General features: G+C 42.2%; 1 long non-coding RNA gene across 1 annotated transcript; it reads right to left on the bottom strand.

Annotated features, from left to right (window-relative positions):
* Positions 1-1,640: 1,640 nt before the first annotated feature.
* LOC129502868 (uncharacterized) lies at positions 1,641-17,271 on the bottom strand. The gene is made up of 3 exons (XR_008663062.1): positions 17,167-17,271; positions 2,377-2,425; positions 1,641-1,929 (listed from the first exon to the last, which is right to left on the bottom strand). It is a non-coding gene; the product is annotated as an uncharacterized LOC129502868 (long non-coding RNA).
* Between the last annotated feature and the right edge of the window lie 238 nt (positions 17,272-17,509).

Raw genomic sequence — 17,509 nt, forward strand, 5'->3', positions numbered from 1 at the left:
CACTGCTTTCTATCCCATGATAGGTCATCTCAGTGATTAGTTGATGTCCTTCCTCTCATCCCAAGAACCTTGTCCCCTTCCTTTCCAGCTCAGGCTCAGCTTCATCCCTTGTTGGGAGTCTCCCTCCCAACACTCTTGATTGCTTTCAGAATCATTCACCTTTGATCTCCTCATACAACACCATCTTCCCCTTCCTTGAACTACAAGCTCCTCCAGGCAGGAACCGAGATGGTGTGGCACAGAGCAGACCCTACAAATAAATGTGGCTGTATCCAGGTGGAAAGAAAGGAAGTGAAAGAAGGGTAGACAACCTCTCTTCTTGCATATGTGGGTTTAGTAACGTGAGGAAAGTTTGGGATGGCCACAAGCAGGAAATGGTACCTTGGACTGAGAAGAAAGTTCCCCTCTGGGCTTCCCCTCCTAAGAGTATCTGGAAGCAGTGCATCTCAACCTAATCATTTACCCCAGCACATGTGACAATTGATTTTCACACAAATGACAAATGGTTGGGGACCTGGTCAACTTACCTGGAATCCCCAGAGTGTTGACTTTGGAGTCACTTTTCTCTCTGTCCCAGTGTGCAAGTCATTAAAGGTGAAGTATGGAAAAGATAATATTGAATCCACTCTCACTGATGGAGGGAAAGGCCAGTCACTTGCGAATTTTGCTGTTTTTTTGTTAGTAACGAATTTCTTGAGACAACTGGTTTGTAGACTCCCAGCACCACTGGCAGCCCCCTACACAGCACACTTTCTACTGCTCTTACCTGCCGCTCCCTGCCCCCCACCCCAAGCCAGACACAGAAGTTAGAACCCAAAGCAGCAGGAGCATCCAAAATGGTATCCAGCTTTCTTCTTTTAACTCATAAAATACCGATAAACCTGTCAACAAAAGGTTCAGGTTTATTGATATTACCTGTTTAAAAAGGAGATCACCCATTCTGAATATGTTCATCTTATTGAAAAACAAGACACACAAAACCCTTTATTTCTAATATGCTCAGGTTTAGGCTGCCTGATTTGTACACCATCTGATCCTTTAATAATTCCGGGGAAAAGAACTGGCTCATAGCCCTTCACCAGTGATGTGGAGATGCTCACGTTACAGTCTCATTTTCCCACCCTTTCCAGCCACAGGCTCCCTTACCCACATACCACAGAGTGGTGGTCACTAGATACATCAGATTGCCAGAGTTAGCGAGTGAAAGTATACAAGACCTGGCTAACTTCAAGTTTCTTTTTTTTTTTTTTAATTTTTTTTAACTTCAAGTTTCAATTAAACAACAAATAACTTGTTAGGATGTGTATGCCTTATGCCCCAAATAACTTGTTAGGATGCGTATGCCCCCAAATTTGGGACTCACGCATACAAAAAATTATTTGTTTCTTATCTGAAATCTGAATTGACCTGAGCGTTTGTATTTTATCTGGCAATCTTATCACCAGACACCATTGCTTGGGATTCACCATGCACCTTTAGAGCCACCATTTCTTCTGAGCAAAGGGATTTGAAGTAGTTAAGTACCAGTAATGGTAGCACCTCAAGCATTGGGCAGTTTATCAAAGGAGAAAGATGTGGGGACTTCCTAGCATCTCAGAAATCCCATATGAGCACAGATCGAACTTGCCTGTGACAGAGAAGCCAGCCGTAGTGATAAAGGAGAAGAAAGGTGGTGGGCAAGGATCAAAGGAGGGGAAGAGCATCATTCGGTGAGCACAGCAGACACAATGAACCGGGATACCCTGGTATCATACCAGAAGACTCAACTCTTCCTTCCTGAGTCTCCAGGGAAGTAGAGAACATAACCCAGTTCAGTGCTTTGGAAACCATAATATTCAGACAGAAGAACCCAACTGATTTTCAGCTTTCTTCCTTTTGCATCTTGGCTCAGGACTTCAATAGAAGTTCTCATAAAGGCTTGGCACGTATCTATAGGTAGGAAATGGTTAGAGATACCTTGATAAGCTCAAAGAAACAGTTAAATCTGAGTGTGGATCATTTAATCATAGTATCTGGAATATATAAACATGGCACATATTATCTCCACCCCCCTCCCTTTTTGTGGCCTCAAAATTTGATCCAAGTCTGGGAGTTAAAAAGTCCCATTTTGTGTAATCAGGTTCTGGTTGAACATGATTGCTGAATTATTTTAAATTGAAGACACATGTCTGGAGGCTGAGCTGTATGTATTATTTCAGGATGGTGTCCATTAGGTCTTATCCACAGGGGCTATCTTCAACTTTTGCCACATTCAATGCATTCTTTATACATCAGTATTTGCAAAATGGTGAATCATATACAAGGGAAAATTGGAGGGAATATGGTACTCGTTAAAGGGTGATTTTTTTGAAATTATCTTGAATGCATTATTCAGACCTGTTTCCAGTCTCCCCCGCTAAGGGTCCCAGTGCTGGTTGGAAATTTTCTGCGGGAGGAAAAAAAAGAATATTTTAAAGACAATAACAACGCATAAATAAACAAAACCATGCAGTTGTGCAAGACCCTTTTGCAAGGCTACATCTCTGGAAACTTTACAACTGAATCAACATTTACTTTAACTCCTTGTCAGCCCCAAACACTTGAAGTATCTTAATTGCAGACCTAAATCGTTGCCGCTGCCATGGGCTTCTCCCTTTGAATATATGTGTCCCTGAACCGAAGGTTTTCAGACTTGACTTCATAAGGGCAGACAGTTGATTTTGTAAATTGTTGCATCATGTCAAGAGCTCCTGAAGGACTGGAGGGTCACCGGCTCACCACGAGTTGTTGAGGGGCCGAAGGAAACCCTAAGGCTGAACCAGTCCCGTGGCTGATTGCACCAAACATCATTCCCCCCCAGAGATGTCCTCCATGCCAGGAGCTGGGCCATCTGCTGGGTGGTGGTTGGTTTTAGCTGCTTTAGTGAGGTATTTCCGCAGCTGAGGACTCACTCATTCAAAGTGTACAGTCAATGATGAGTACATTTACAGAGTTGCGCAACAATCACCACAACCTAATTTTAGAACAATTCCATCATCCCAGAAGAAACCTTGTGTCCATTTGCAGTAGCTCCTCATTCCCACCGCCAGTCTTTAGCAATCAGTAAGCTCCTTTCTGTTTCTACAGATTTACCTTTTCTGGATATTTCGTAAAAAACGGAACCATCTAAATATGTGTGGGTTTTTGTTTTTTTTTTGCTCTGGCTTCTCTCACTTGGCATAACTTTTTGAGGCTCATCCATGTTGTAGTATGTATCAGTACTTCATTTTTTTGCCAAAAAATATTCCATCGTATAGATATACCAGATCTTTGTTCACCCAGTCATCAGTTGGCAGACATTTCTTTGGGTTGCTTCTACTTTCAGGTCACTATGAAAAATGCAACTGTGAATGTCTATGTAAAAAAGGGTATTTTAAAATGAATTTGAGGGATGCCTGGGTGGCTCAGCGGTTGAGCATCTGCCTTTGGCTCAGGTCATGATCCTGGTGTCCGGGATCGAGTCTCACATTGAGCTCCCTGCGGGGAGCCTGCTTCTCCCTCTGCCTAGGTCTCTGCCTATCTCTCTGTGTGTCTCTCATGAATAATACATAAAATCTTAAAAAAAAAACATAAAATGCATTTGAAACAAATAAAATAAAATGGATTTGAATGATTGTTAGTGTCATCCACAGTAAACTATAAATTGGATTTACTCTATGCTTTTGTTCAAGTGGCCTGTCAGAACATTCCAGAATCAAGTAGGCTCCTGAGTACTTTAAGACATTTTTTATCAGAGTGAAAACCTTAGTGATTTCAGGACATGAAGTGGTTAAGAAAAAGGGAGGATGTTTAGAAATTTTGGGACTAAAAGCCACCTTTAGGATGGCCTCAGCTCCTTCTGAGCCAGGCATGACCAGGCTTTTGAAGAGCTCAGATCCACAAATACCAGTCGCACAGCCCTTCCTTCTGGCAGCTTCAGCACATGCTGCCTGATTCTGAACGTCCTGCTGCCTTAAATAATGTGGAGGCTACTCAGGGAGAAGTGAAGTTGGAAGTGGCAGGGAGGTGAACAGGTCATAACACGGGAACAGAGTTGTCAGGCTTTGTTTATTTTCATGCCTTCTAAGACTTCAGCAACTGATAGGAGACGCTGGCAATCCTGTCATCGAGGAATGAGCATTGTACACAGTGGGGAAGCAGCTATATCGAAAAGTGCCCTTGCACGTTGCTCCCAAATCACCTATGTAGAGCCGTGAAAGACCCATGTCATGCGAAATCCCTTCCCAAGAGTCATCATGAGAGCAAGCATATAAAAAGCCAAATGGTTTCTAGAATGTGGTACTGATCAAAGTCAAGCCCAGCATTCTTGTCCTGGCAAGTCTCTAACCTTCTTTGTGGCCTTGGCCAGGTCACTAACCTCTCCTGGCCCTGGTTTTCTCATTGCAAAGTGAACAAGTTGACATCCTGATTCTTGCCCATGGTTTTTTTTTTTTTTTTTTTTTTTTTTCTATTCAATATACTGTTTCTCTGGCGACTTTGAAAATTTAGACTTTTGGAACCCACATTTAAAAAGCGAAACCAGTATTATCATCCTGTTAGCAATCAACTTACTGATGTCAAGAGACACGATCTGGAACACCAACTGGTGAATAATTAGCATTTGGAACACAATTTTTTTGAATGCCACACAGCGTCCCAGTGGCACTCCAATACTATTTGCAGATAGGAAAATTGTTGTTGATTTTTCAACATATTCTCTTGCAAGTCGTTTAGCTTCTTTTGTGTCAGAGTTGGGAATTAAACCAACATTTTAGGGCTTCCAGACCTTTATTGTATCAATTAATCCGGATTGCCTGGAAGCAAAGAAAATAATCATTCAAAGGCCTGTGTAAAATAATCCACCGTTAGAAAAAAAAAAACTCTGACTCACTGGCCCCCAAAAATTCACTTTTCCCTCTTGTTTTTGTTTTCTGGTTTAGGTTCTTATTGGGGTGGTGAGATCCTGCTGGTGAAAGGGGTTGGAGGGGGTTACATTTGACAATAGGTGGTAAGACTCTATTCTCCCAAGAAGAAAGAATGCTCCCCGCTGAGAAGAATGCCAGCCAATCATTTACTCCTTCTTCCTTGGTTGTCTATGTCCCTCTCTCACCCAGGAAGCAATGTGACATCTGCCCAGCCCCTCAGACACACAGCCAGCTGTAGAAGGTTGACACTGCTTTCATTAGGATTTTCAAGTACATCTCTTAATGGGAGGCAGCAGGCTCTGTCCACCCCTCCATGGCAAGGATCGGCAATGGGGCCTGGAGGGTCTCCCATCCTTTCAACTCCTCCATACACAGCATTCCAGAGCCCTGGCATTCTGATTATTCTTCAAAGCCAGTGACCAGCCCTGTAGTGAAAGAAATCTGGGGACAGATGGTATGAAATTGAAATCACATCATCACTAGCCTCTCCCAAATGCTGGCCTGTTACTTTGGCGAAGCTCCACAAAGCTCTGTGGCACTCATGCTGATCTGATGGAGGCCTGTGTCTTGAATGTGGATGCCTGAACATCAGGGCTGATAGAGAGGGGGCACATTAAAGAGGAAATTGCATTAATGTCATGTGGTCCCTCCATGGAAATCAGAACCACATGTGCATTTGAAGAAGTCCACATGCCACCAGACAAATGAAGAGGTCTCTTTCCACTTACAGACCCATCTGTTGTAGAAGAACAATCCTGTATCACTGAGAAAGCCATTCTGTGTTGGAAAGGGAGCCCAGTCCTTGAGATAAAGATGGCTATAAAGGTTTGTTTTGTTTTTGTTTCCTGACTTTCATCTTGGAATTTAGCTGAAAGGTAAACTCATAAGGCCATCTAAGGCGAGTGCACCGCTCCTTGAGGAGATCCCAACCTTCTTGTTTGATTGCTGTGGCTGGAATAGCAAATCATCAGGGGAGTGGAACAAAGTGAGAGGAAGAGGAAGGGCCTCTGGGGACGCTGGAGATTCACAGAGAAGCCTTTCTGGCACTGATCCCACTCCTTGCAATCGCCAAACTTTCATAAATGCCCCCAACAGTGTATGGAAGCTATCAGGATGCTTTTGTTGGTAGTGACTCCTAGCCCGATGGTATTAGTTTATTTTTATGGTGAAGAAATATACTTCCTCCTCTCTTAAATATTAGAAAAACAGTATGAATATTGTATAAGTCTATAAACGTAAAAGATTTTAAGTGGCATATTACATTTCTTTGAGTTCTTACTCAAAAAAGCAAACGTAATTATTAAAGAGATTAATATCTTTTTCTACCCTGTTGTCATCCCAAAAGGAGGGAGAAAAGCAGGGAATTTGAGGTTTGATGGTTTGTATTTAAAAATCCCTGCCTCTCCACCTATTTCTTAGATGATTAAAAAGAGTCTGAATTTTAGCATCCTTATTTATAAAAATCAGCATAGTGACAATAATAATAATTATTATTATGGCAACTTTAATGATTATTATGAAAATGAAATGCTTTCTAAATGGTAAAGTCCTAATTGAAAGTTACTTATTATTATCCCTAAAAGGATAAAAACTCAGTAAATTCACCGAAGCATCTGGAAAAGTTTTGTCTTTTGTACAGGCTTGTCATTAGTGTGAGATGCAGAGAAAAACTCTGAAAATACCAAGATGAGAAGTGAGCTAGTTTGAACAACTTCCTTGTCTGCAGCTCTCCTTCCGATCATGTCTCCAGGACTTCCTCGCTCCTTGAGCATACTTCTGTATGCTTCATAAACAGGACAATATTGCTGTCAAAGCACTCAAAGTCATGTCAGAGAAAATCCTCCCACCATCTCGCATCTCTTCCAACACCCTTTCCTTGGAGATCAGACGGATTTTCCTGGCAAGATGTTCATTATTCAGATGTTGCTTTGCAATTTCCTTCAACTTCTGTCTCCTGCAGGTTAGTTCGGGATACAGGGAAAACTTTGAAGAATGAGAAATCAGAGTCAATTGTGGACAAACTTCTGGAATAATACCTGCAAAAATAGGCTTTGACAATATCACCTTCGTCATGGTTGATTGTAAGTGATTCATCACTTTATCACTTTTGTTATTGTAAAAAAAAAATACTGGAGTCCTGAGTTTCTAAATTAATAAAACCCCTCATCGACGACACACTCTTCCTTTAATAACTTATTCCAGACACAGACCCATTGAATGGACATGTACTGATCATATGCTTAAACGGATCACAGTACAGCATGGAATTATCCATGCCTTTGTAAGTCGGGAGTACGTTGAGGTTTTCTTTGGTTAATTCATGGGGAGAAAGTAGGAAGGATGAGACAGGGGACAAGCAGTTATGATGCTCAACAGAAAAGGGATCTGAGTTTGGACAAAAGGAGCCTGAGATGGCATGTTATTTAAAGGACGCTAGCTTTCTAAGGTTACATGCTGCCAAAAATCCGTATGAAAATTACAGTCTTTGGATTGAATTGGGCATCATATGGATAAAATAATGAGATACTCTTAAAGTCTTTCATTTTCATCTGGATATTATAGAGACAAGCAGTTGTTTCTGCAACCCTGCAAGCTAAGCATTTTGAAGCTTTTCTGAAGGGGGCTGGTCAGGGAAACTTTTGAAATTTTGATAAAGATCCCTCTTCTAGGACAAAAACAAATACCAAACTTCGCTCGACAGAGGCCACAGGCATTTCATGAATTGCCTGGATTTCGTATTGCAGATACCCGAGGCACCTCTGTACCTCCTGAATTTACTCCCTTCTTAGCTACTTTTCACATAAATTATGGACATGATAACAATGGAGGCTCTCCTGATGAAAAAAGCCACGTGTCATAAAGAAGTCTGTGATATTATTTATGTAAGCAACAGTATTGACGATTAGTATGGTCATATGCAATAAATAGTAACTTTTTGTTTCCAAAGCTTTTTCAGCCCTGAATACACAGCAGATGACAAACGCATCACCCTTTTGTTATCTTCTAAATATTATCAGTTTAATACAAAATAAATCTATTTTCTGGAAATGATTCCCCAATTCTTTGCCGTCCAGAAAGGATCTGTATCTTTACGTCTATCCATCTGTTTATTTAACTGCCAGTCACCACTGTAACAAACTCCTTCAGAGAGAAGAAACAGGTAAAATCAGCTTCGGAGAACAATCCTAGTTAGAGAAATCCCAGATAAAGAAAAGAGCTAACACATATAGTAACTCCTTTCTGTAGCAAATGATTCTGGACTAAATCTCTTCCATAAGAAACAAATTGTCCATCCAAATGAAACCTGGGTTTTATTTTTAAAGTATAGTGTTCTATTATTTTTGAATAATGATAGGAGGTGCAATGTGCCAGCATTTCTTCCCCCATTTTATTGAGAATTAAGATATATCAAAACTCTTTTATAACATACATCAAAAGCACATAAAGATCTTTTAAATTTGATGAAAGTTTCTCACTTAAATAAAACAACTTTTTGAAAGGCGCTATCTTATTCTGAAGCAAATAGTTGCATAAATTCATACTCTTCCTTATTAACAATTTTTAAAAGTATTTCTTAGAATAAAAAATTGAAAGCCTCTCCCAGCCAATTTAAATGTCGAAAATTAATTTCAAACAACCAAAAATTACATATATAAAAAAAGGCATTCTTTGGTTTTCATTTTCACCAAGCAAATTATGGTGTTGAAAATACCCAGGTCAAGGGATTTCCTCATGCCACAAAGCCTCTTGTGTTATTTACCAAAGAACCAAAAAAGAAAATAATTACATATGGGCAGGTTATATAGGTGAGAATATTGTTTAATTGTTTAAATGGAGTCTCCAAGGTGGCTGCTTTATATAAGAAAAGAGCCCACAAACATAAATTTTATAAGTGGACTGTTCTGCGTTTGTAGAGGGAATGTTTCCCTTTCAGAATTACAGATACATAAAAATCATGCGTCTCCGCTGGTGAAACCAGTAAACGTTCATGTGTTCTGTAAAAACTTAAATGCTGGAGGCCAATACTCACAAAATTTAATGATCTTTCTGCTAATAAAAGCAAACTTCTTAAAAAAAATAAAGGTAAGGAGAAGAAACAAAACATATACATTCCAAGTGCAGTATTTCCAAATTTCGTAGAAAGTGGTGTGTGAAATCACCTACTTTATGTTTTTAGTTTGTTTATGTTTATTAAAGTCAATTCTATTCATAGAAATCAATGGATGTGTGAAATAAATACTGATGTGCCTGGGTCATCTTGTCAGGCCTTGCTTTGAAGGTAACCAGCTCTTGTTGAAAAAAAAAATGACAATCAGGTAAAATAAGAATGAGGCTGGTTTTATAAAGCAAAACAAATAAAGAAAAGAGGTGGGGAGGACAAAACCTCATAACAACCCACTTTCTTTTATATATGTTTTGCCATTAAATTCAGGATTTTATGCCCTGGGTGCATGATCGGTATCCACAGTGGACCCCTTACCGATGCGTTGTATGTTAAGTTTCTCTTTCATTATTTGGAACTCAGCATGTCTCTCTTAAAATCAAATATTCCACTGGGTGGGAGGATTCCCTGGCTGGCCCACGTAATTCAGAATAACCCACAATGTAGCTTGCTCTATGTCGAGTAGTGTTCACATGGCTGTCAGGTGAAACACTTCCTATAGAAAAACTCATTCTCCATCTCATCACAGGGTATCAGTCCTACTACCATGGGGACCACAGGAGTGGCTGGGAATGAGACGGGAAAGAGAGACACGGTGGTTAATCCTGATGACCATGGATGCCTCAGTTCTCTAGGATTACTTAAAAAGATAAAATCGTGACTCTTCTAAGAATGTAAAAAGAACTTGTGTCAAAGTTTTTTTTTTTTAACTCATTAGTTAATGAGGGGACATAAGACGTTTTGCCATGGGGTCAAAATTCAAGGAATGTCATATATATGGGCAATAAGGCATACTGAGATAAGTGTACATAGAATGGCAAAAGGGTCTATCCATACAGACAGCAATGATCAACTATTCCACTAGACATGAGTAATTTGCACATCTATAGATAAGAGTCATTTTCATTATTGTCAGTTTTCTACAACTTGCAGAATTATAAAAAAGCTGGAAAACAAGGAAAAACAGAGATAAATGCATGAATGCATCAGAAAGGACAGTCAGTAACTTCTCTTTCATCTGCCACAAAGTGTTTCATGATTTTTCCTGACGCTGTGTGTAACAACGGAGTCCTTCCAGGTCAGTCGTATCCCTGATACTGTGAATTGGGGGGAAAAAATGCTGAATTCCAGAGAGCAATTTCCCCTCACCGTCTATTAATAAAGTCCATAGCAGGGCTGCCCAGTAGAAATATAGTGCAAGCCACAAATGCAGCCGCATACGTCATTTTAAATTTGCTGGTAGCCACTAAAGGGAAGGGCCACCCAACGTCACATTTAAAAAAGAAAAAGAACCAGTTACAATTAACTTTAGTTAAAATATTTACTAAATGTATGCAATCATATCATTTCAACATGTAACATATAAAAGAATTAATAAGGTAATCTGTATTCTTTTTTTTCCCTTGCAATTACAAACTTTCAAAAGCCAGTGTATATTTTACACTTAACAGCCCATCTTAATTCCAAGTAGCCACATTTCAAATGCTTTACTAGCCACATGTGGCCAGTGGCGACCAGAGAGGGTAAAAAATTCATGAGCTAGCTAAGTTTTGCATTTTTCAAAATAGTAATTAAAACATTTAGGTCTATGTCGGCCCTTTCTGTCTCCATACCATTATTTTTAAGGTAGTCAGGTTCTCTGATTGCCTCATTTTGGAATGAGGCATGATCGATGCCCAGGGAAACTCTAATTTGAAGCGGTTGCCTAGTGTGGCCCCGCGAATTTTCTCATTAGCAGCCTGCACTGTTGTCTTTTCCCGGGGAGACCATACTCACCCCTGTGATGTGAGAGCGAGAGAGCGATGAGCACATGGGGACACAGCGATAACCGTAATAATAAACATAATATTGCTTTGCCTGGCACCTGAGTATGACAGCGCCTGTCAAAAAAATTAACTTTTTTATTTTCATCTCCCCCTTGTGAGGTGAAGAGAGGAGGGACATTTCTCATAATCCCTCCTTCACTGAAGAAAGACAAGACACACTTTGCTCCTGTGCAAGGGTGTAGCTAAGGTGTATCCCATCTCACATCTTGTATATTGTAGAGAGACCTCCACTGGGCACAGACAGATCCCATTCAGAGTTCTCCCTCTCGAAGGCACCTCAGCACCTCATGGGCACCACAGCATCCTTGAGGCGGCTGCAGGACGGTGTCAGGGCCAGGTGGCTGGGAGCAAGAGGGAAATGGAAGGGGGGGGGCTGCTTCTCTGTGGGGCCAGAGCAGGGATGGTGTGGGGAACCTCCCTCTTTAAACCGACATGTTCCAAATCTCTGTATTTACTGACTGCTTTTTACTGGGGCTCCCCCCTCCCCATGGATTTCTGAGAAAAGAATGAAAGTCCCAGGGTCAGACAACCCACTGGGATCCCTCATAAAAAACTTTATTTCAGATCGTTCTGGAGTAAGATTGGAATTCTTCCTTTCCTAGCGTAGTCTAGTGTTTTATAGAATCTGAGCCAGGAGACTAAGCCACAGGGCTGTGTGTGTGTGTGTGTGTGTGAGAGAGAGAGAGAGAAAGGCAGAGACAGAGTCAGAGACAGAGACAGAGCGAAGGAGAGACTGGGAGAGAGAGAAAAGCCAAAGCCTGTCCTGAGACCCCAGACTTTTTCCCCTTCCCCATTTTCTTAGGATCCAAGGGACTAAAATCAGTGCCCAGTGGCCTATGGATTGCCTTTCAATCCTTCCCCCTCGGCCCATACCCTTTCTTGAACTTTCAGAAGAGCATGCAAGTCCTTCTGCCCCCCAACCGTCCAGTGAAGCATTTGGACTCTGGTGGCTGCCATTTGCAATCGTCACCTCCCACCCACATGAGTGGCACCTTTGCCACCCACCCGGGTGACAGTCATCCCATTCAAAACCAGTGTCCGTCTGTATTTAACATTAGCTGCTTAATAGTAACCTATTGAAGCTCTAGCCCTATAATATTGGAGTAAGGAGGGGCATCGTTCAGAAGGGACATGTGCTGAATTCAAGAAGGGGGCTATTGCCTTCCTACTATAAACAAAAATGATTATAAAACCAGAACCCAGAAAGGTCTCCTCACCCTTCATTCTGGCGTGAGGGGGTTTCGTTTCTCTGCAAGGCCTTCTTTGAGTGCTGGCTTCTCCAGGTTTTCGCCACATTCCAGGGAGGGAGATAGAAACCAAAGCAAACAAAGTGCCCCCAAAGGACCCTCTCCTCCCTCCAGAAAGCTTCTATTTTTAATTCTCTGCAGCTTTTAAAACAGTTGAATGGGGAGGTTTCAACAGTCTGTGGTGGAAGAGAATTCCTGCTTTCTCTAAGGACGCCCACTTTAGATAATCCCAGCTGGCCATGGGACCCGAAGGCCCGGGCTGGGCCAACGGGTTTTCTTGGCAGTTCCTTTTCAGCACACTCTGTCATCACAAAGTAACTTGTAACAACTGTGTTTTCGACTCCACAAAGAAGTAGAAAGCATGTTTGGAGCTGCTTGCTAGCTGCATGCAAAGCCTATCTACTATCCCCCTGAGCTCTGATGCTACAAACACCTTTCACCAGTCTAGTGCCTGGTACTTCATGTGGGCACTTGACTTTCAACCAAGGATCCATAGGCTCTTTGTGGGATTTCTCATCTGGCCCACATCTACGCCGCAAGGTGGGTGGCAAAAGGCGAGCCCATCTTTGCCATGTGGGGAAACATGGCAGACACATGGGACATGGCAAGTGGTTTTCCCCAAGCATGGACAGAGGGATGTTAGCAGCAAAAGTAAACATTCCTTGCGAGGCTCTGTCTGGTTCGGGGCCTCAGGGCCACTGTGTCCAGACACACATTACAGGGTGCCATCCACTAGGATCCAATGAGCACTGTTGTCCAGCCGCCGGGATACCCTGTCAGCGGACGTTTCTTGCACCCTGATTCCCAACAGTCTGTGCTGTGGCCACACTGGTCCAAGGTGGGAGCAGCACTGGGCAGCCCTCAGCATGGGGACCAGGGGAAGAGCAGAATTTCTTGGGCTGTCCTTCTGTTAGCCCAGGCTGCCTCGTTTCAGCTGTCTCTATCTGCAGGGCGCCCTTTCAAAAAGACATATTTAAGGCAATTGGCCATAGAAAGTACTAGACCCAAATAACCTCTCAGGGTTCTTAAGGACAGGCCTTGCAGGGTGGAAGGAAGCGCCAAATTAGCTGCGGGTGTGAAGGTGATGAGAAGGGTTTCAGCTGAGTGGAGAGTTAGACAGCCCTGATTTCAAAGTTTTCTCTGCCTCCTAATGTTACAGCCATTAAACCAAGAATTTAAATCCTCTGCCAAAATGCTCTTTCCTAATACAGATTTCTTACTTGGCAAAATACTGCTTATAAATGTCTCCTCCTCTTCCCTCCAGCTTTCAGAGCTCAACTAAAGCCCATTTTATATTAAATAAGGAACAAAGCAGTAGAGACCGAGAGAACTAATGTGCCTTGCCCATCCCCTGCCCGTTGTTTCATCTCAGCTCTGAATGCAGTGAAGCCCTATTAGTAATTCAGCCATGAACTTGCTGCATAAACTGGGGGAGATCTGGAGCATATGTTTTCAATTCATTTACACTTGACTCCTCAAAACAGGCTGCCTTTTTAAAAAGAGCTATTTGATGTTTAAGGAATTATTTCCACCTTTTAAAATAAACCTTCCAGAGTCTTTCTCCGTCCACAACGGGAAGCTGAAAGGATGCTAAAAGAATAGGGACTCAAGCGCAGTAAGGTTCAGGGACGGTTCAAAACTCAGAGCCATGAATTTAGAGAGGGTTCAAAAGTTGGCAAAGTGAACCCTCTCATCCCTGCCCACAAATAATAAATAACAATCACAACAAGGAAGAGGAGAAAGGGGAAAGCCACTGGAAAGCCATAAGTTATCCTGTCTTCAGCCTTACAGCTCTCTCCAATAAAGCAGGAGTTCTTCAGAGGACTTCGGTTGTGCTGCCTGCAGGGAGCTGCGCCTGTGTCTTCTGTCGTAAATTACCTTGCCCGGGATAAGCTTTCCTCCAGGTCCAACAGACAAGCAGCTCTGCAAGACCCATCACCCAGCTCGGGGCTTCTTAAATTATCCTTCATCTGGTTGTGACATCTGAAAAGCTAGAGGGAGAACGATCACCCCCAATCTGACCTTCCCATACCGCTAGGGCTTTCTTCCTTATAAAGGACTCCACCGCAAGAAATAGACACAGCAGCATCCTATTTGCAAACAGAAATAGGGGCAGGAAATAGAGCTTTCCATCCACACGATGTTTTCAAACTTGTCCACGCTAAACTAAGGATTTTTTTTTTCTTTTTCATTGAGCTGTGACCCTCGGTCCTTTTCCCAACGGACATAGCTTTTTCCCATCCCGACGCTTCAAACCATGAAGCAAGGAAGTGAGGCAGGGCTGGAGGGAGATTTCAGTTTCCCTTCATTTGCACTTTGCAGTCAACAACCTGGCCGCAGCTTCCCGGCTGTATTCAGATGACTGTGCGCAGACAGCCATGTGCCCACAAACATGTGAGGACCTAGACTTTTTGAGTAAATGGCAGCAGCGCCTTGAAATGTGATCAAGCCTTGGGAACAGGTACCAGGCCAAGAGAAATAACTCCTATCCATAAACAGTTCCATAGTAAATCAGAAAGCCTTTTCTTCCATATGTCACCTGACATGTTTAATTTGTCTGCTTTGACAGGATTGCGGCAAGCAGAGCTGACCGTTGGTGAAATTAGAATGGGCCTTTGTGAAGAAGGGCAGGCCATCAGGCGTGGAAGGGCACGGTGAAGGGTGGGCATCTTAGAAAAGCTAGTGGGCTCGCCCCGTGTGATGGAGCCTGAAAGAAGGGAACAAAGATTTCAGGCATTACAGGTTTGAAACACATTCAGCCAATGGGGAGACACAGTAACTGTCATATCATTCAAGAAATTACTTTTTTATCTCCCGTGCTTCTGCCTAAAATTCTACCTTTAGCATAAAAGCTAGGAGATAACATAGATCCATTCATTTTCATTTCAGCTTTTTACCTCTGGAACACAAGATTTACACCAGAGACGGGAAAATGTACTCTTCCCAATGTCTGCACCTCTTGAACAAGGGGGAGCCAGTGGATTTGTTAGTGTCAGGTTAGCTAACATTGGATCTGGTCATACAATTTGTTGTGAAAGGACAACAAAAGGAAGAACTCTTTATCTGGAGAAGGAACACACCTTGAACTGGCCAACAAAATGGCCTGTGAATACCTACACTTTATTTATTTAGGAAGAAGGGATCCTGGGGACCAGCTATGAAGCCGGACGCTCCCTTCCCTAAACTAGCCAGGATACCCTCATCGCCATGGTATCAAAGAAGACATTATCTTCATTTCTGAATCTCTGTGGAAAGCAGACCATTTAATCCTACCCTGCGAAGTAGGAATCATCTATGCTCAGCTTTGCAGATGAGTAAATAGAGACCTGGACAGAGATCAAGTCATTACCCCAAAGCAACCTAGTGCCAAGAACTGCATTCAACTTGCCATCGGTGATATACATATATCTTAATTCTTTATTTTTGCCCATTTCCTCCTTTCTATTTTAATATCAGGGAAGTATGATCCACATCCATAAAAGTGCATAAATAGTCAGCTCCACAATCCAGCATCTGGATCAAGAAACAGATCATTTCTGACTCCCAAGCCTCCCTGGTGCCCTCCTTCATTACTTGCCCCCATCAACAATTATACTCCATTTCCCGGTTCGTACCAGGGGTGCAGGGTGGGGGATACCATATTTGGCTATGAGCACGTGCTTTGGAAGCAGCCTGCCTGGGCTGGAATCCTGCCGTAGCTTTGACAAGTTGCTTCACTTCTCTGTTTCAGTTTTCTCAACTTTAAAATGGGGTTGTTCACAGAACCGCCTCACAAGGTCATGGTGAAGATTAAATGCCTCTAAAGAGCTGAGATCAAGGTAAATAGAAAAGCTCGGGGCAAACTTTGAGGAGGTACCAGCTCCTATTATTGCTGGAACATTTGCTCCCCCCTCTCAGAGACTGTCCATGGGAGACTGAGAATATCCAATACCAGGACAAGGGAGAGGAAGACAGATTCCAAGCAAGCATGTGCTGAATGTCAACAGAAGAAATAAACCCATCTCTAGGTTGGGGAGAGGATTAGAGCCGAACAGGGTGAGGACGAGCTAAACTAGACAGCTTTCCAGTTGCCCAGATTCAAGTTGTCTGAGTAAAACTATTATTTGAAACAATATGCTGTGTACCTGTGCAAATGCACACACCAAAGAGAAGCAGGCACACATGTTGTTTTAGATCATCCATGAGCTTTCTGTGACTCTCATAGTCTAGATTTCAATGGATACTTTTAAATTTCCCGCAGCAGAAAGAAATGGGCATGGAGTCGTTTCGACCCAATTCACAGTGTAATTCCTGACATAACTTTTTAAGTGAAATAGATTCAGGCATTTTTCCGTGGCACATTTTTTCTTTTTCTTTTTTTTTTTTTCTTTTCGCAACTTGCAATTATTTTTACCCATTTAAGTTAGAACTTCTCAAACTTCTCTGCAGTGTAAATCAAAAGTAAATAGATTGTTTGAAGCATAGGTTCTGAGAAACCAGAAGCCTCAGGAAAACAAAAACACAAGATTGAGAACTTGCCATGCAAATTTCCTTTCTTTTTTTTTTCCCAGCCCAAAGGGAGGCATTTACTGCAACATCTACAGATTTAATGAAATACTTAACCAAGTTATCAAAGTTAAAAAAGAAAAGATAGAGAATGGTACAAACATATTTCAAGTAATACTAAAAAAGACAAGCATATAATAGCAATTTGAACGAGTTGACTACAATAAAGCATTAGCACAGTTTAGGTTTCCAACAAATGTGACAAAGATTGAGGCCTGATACATTGATTTGTGCAGTGAAGACCAAGTTCAGGAAAACTCAAAATGAATTAGGAAAGAATCATGCCTGATTCCTCTCCATCCCTGATCCACCCCTGCATCCTCACCCTCCCTCTCTTGCCTCTGGTTTTCCTTTTCATATTTGATTGTGAGATAAGCAGACCAGAGATAACTACTAAACTCTAACACTGTGCACTTTCCAGTTCTGATAGATCTTTTCAAGATCTTACAGACAATGTTACTTACAGAGCTTTTCAACAGCGTGGCCATGTGGCCGGCCAGGCCCTCTGTCGAAAAGGAACAGAACGCTTCCTTGTGGGTGGCTGACTGGAGCTGGAACAGTACATGATGTTCAAGATAAGAAAACGGAAGTTCCGAGCACTGAGCTTGTGTGGTTTAACCAAATGAGGTAAAAGAAGAAATGGAAGGACAGTGAGAAGCTGCCTTATATGCAGCCTCATGTCAGAGCCGGTGCGGGGATTTGGAGTCGGGCAGCAGCTCTCCCAGTCAGGGTGGGATGGCCTCATCCCTGCTCCTTTGTGCTGCAAAGATAAAAATATGAGATGAAGCAGCTTTGTTACCTTTTAGG

This window comes from Nyctereutes procyonoides, unplaced genomic scaffold (genome assembly GCF_905146905.1).
Source record: "Nyctereutes procyonoides isolate TBG_1078 unplaced genomic scaffold, NYPRO_anot_genome, whole genome shotgun sequence".
In the NCBI taxonomy this organism is placed as follows: Eukaryota; Metazoa; Chordata; class Mammalia; order Carnivora; family Canidae; genus Nyctereutes; species Nyctereutes procyonoides.